We start from the raw sequence: 2331 nt of genomic DNA, 5'->3' as shown, positions 1-2331 counted from the left end.
GCAAAGTTTCCTGGACAGAACCTAGAGGAGGAGGTGAATCAGGAGCGCAGACACAGCACAGAAGCCGTGGCAGACAGGGAGGTGCAAAACCTGAAAGCCCTGCTTGCTTTCTCAGCCAGGCAGCTGGTAGCCTGGGCAAGTTCTCAGCTCTGCTCACCCACTGCCTGGAAATAAACTCAGTGTTGTTGGGGGTTGGAAAGGAGGGTCATGGTGGGAATGACACCAGCCTTTAGAGCTGCAGGGGAGCTGGGTGAGGCCTGTAACTGCCGACTTTTCCCTACTTCCCTGAAGACCCACATGACACAGCAGAAGGAGCCATGACCTCCCTGGGAACATAACTCCATTGGCCTGAGAACCCCTGCAGCAGTGGCAGCAAGATCCACCCAAGGAGAGTCTGCACCCAGACACGCCTAGCCCTGCCCCCATGGTCTTTCTCTACCTGCCTGGGCATGGATGGGTAGAATGGGTAGAAGGGGTAGAATCAATACTGTGAAAATGATCACACTGCCAAAAGCAGTCTACATATTCAATGCAATTTCCATCAAAATACCACCATCATTCTTCACAGAACTAGGAAAAACAATCCTAAAATTCATATGGAACCAAAAATGATCTCACATAGCCAAAGCAATAATAAGCAAAAACAACAAATCTGGAGGCATCACATTACTCAACTTCAAACTACACTGTAAGGCCATAGTCACCAAAACAAAACAGCATGGTACTGGTATAAAAATAAGCATGTAGACCAATGGAACAGAAGAGAGAACCTAGAAATAAACCCAAATATTTACAGCCAACTGATCTTCCACAAAGCAAGAAAAATCATAAAGTGGGGAAAGGACACCCTATTCAACAAACAGTGCTGGGATAATTGACTGGCCACATGTAGAAGAACGAAACTGGATCCTCATCTCTCATCTTATAAAAAAATCAATTCAAGATGGATCAAAGACTTAAGTCTAATACCTGAAGCCATAAGGATTCTAAAAGATAACATCAGAAAAACCCTTCTAGACATTGGCTTAGGCAAAGAATTTATGACCAAGAACCCAAAAGCAAATGCATCAAAAACAAAGATAAATAGATGGAATTTAATTAAACCAAAAAGCTTCTGCACAGCAAAAGAAATAACCAGCAGAGTAAATGGACAACCCACAGAGTGGGAGAAAATATTCATAATCAATACGTCTGACAAAATACTAATATCCAGATCTACAAGGAACTCAAACAAATCAGCAAGAAAAAAAAACAATCCCATCAGAAAGTGGGCTAAAGCCGGGCACAGTGGCTCACACCTGTAATCCCAGCACTTTAGGAGGCCAAGGCAGGTGGATCACCTGAGGTCAGGAGTTCAAGACCAGCCTGGCCGACATGGCAAAACCCCGTCTCTACTAAAAAATACAAAAATTAGGCTGGGCGCAGTGGCTCAAACCTGTAATCCCAGCACTTTGGGAAGCCAAGGTGGGCGGATCACCTGAGGTTGGGAGTTCGAGACCAGCCTGACCAACATGGAGAAACTCCATCTCTACTAAAAATACAAAAAATTAGCCAGGTGTGGTGACACATGCCTGTAATCCCAGCTACTCGGGAGGCTGAGGCAGGAGAATCGCTTGAATCCAGGAGACGGAGGTTGTGGTGAGCCAAAATCATGCCATTTTACTCTAGCCTGGGCAACAAGAGTGAAACTCCATCTCAAAAACAAACAAACAAACAAAAAAATACAAAAAATACAAAAATTAGCTGGGTGCAGTGGCAGTTGCCTGTAATCCCAGCTATTCGGGAGGCTGAGGCAGGAGAATCGCTTGAACCCAGGAGGCAGAGGTTGCAGTGGGCCAAGATTGTGCCATTGCACTCCAGCCTGAGAGACAGAGCAAGACACTATCTCAAAAAAAAAAAAAAACGTGGGCTAAGGACATGAATAGACAATTCTCAAAAGAAGATACACAAACGGCCAACAAACACATGAAAAATTTCTCAACATCACTAATGATCAGGGAAACGCAAATCAAAACCACAATGCAATACCACCTTACTCCTGCAAGAATGGCCATAATAAAAAAACAAAAAATAATAGAGGTTGGCATGGACATGATGAAAAGGGGACACTTTCACACTGCTATTGGGAATGCAAACTCGTACAACCACTACAGAAAACAGTGTGGAGATTCCTTAAAGAACTAAAAAGTAGAACTACCATTTGATCCAGCAATCCCACTACTGGGTATCTACCCAGAGGAAAATAAGTCATTATACGAAAAAAACACTTGCACACGCATGTTTATAGCAGCACAATTTGCAACTGCAAAATAGGGAACCAGCCCAAACGCC

Source organism: Mandrillus leucophaeus, unplaced genomic scaffold (genome assembly GCF_000951045.1).
Source record: "Mandrillus leucophaeus isolate KB7577 unplaced genomic scaffold, Mleu.le_1.0 Scaffold163, whole genome shotgun sequence".
Lineage (NCBI taxonomy): Eukaryota > Metazoa > Chordata > Mammalia > Primates > Cercopithecidae > Mandrillus > Mandrillus leucophaeus.
Note: the sequence above shows the minus strand (reverse complement) of the source record.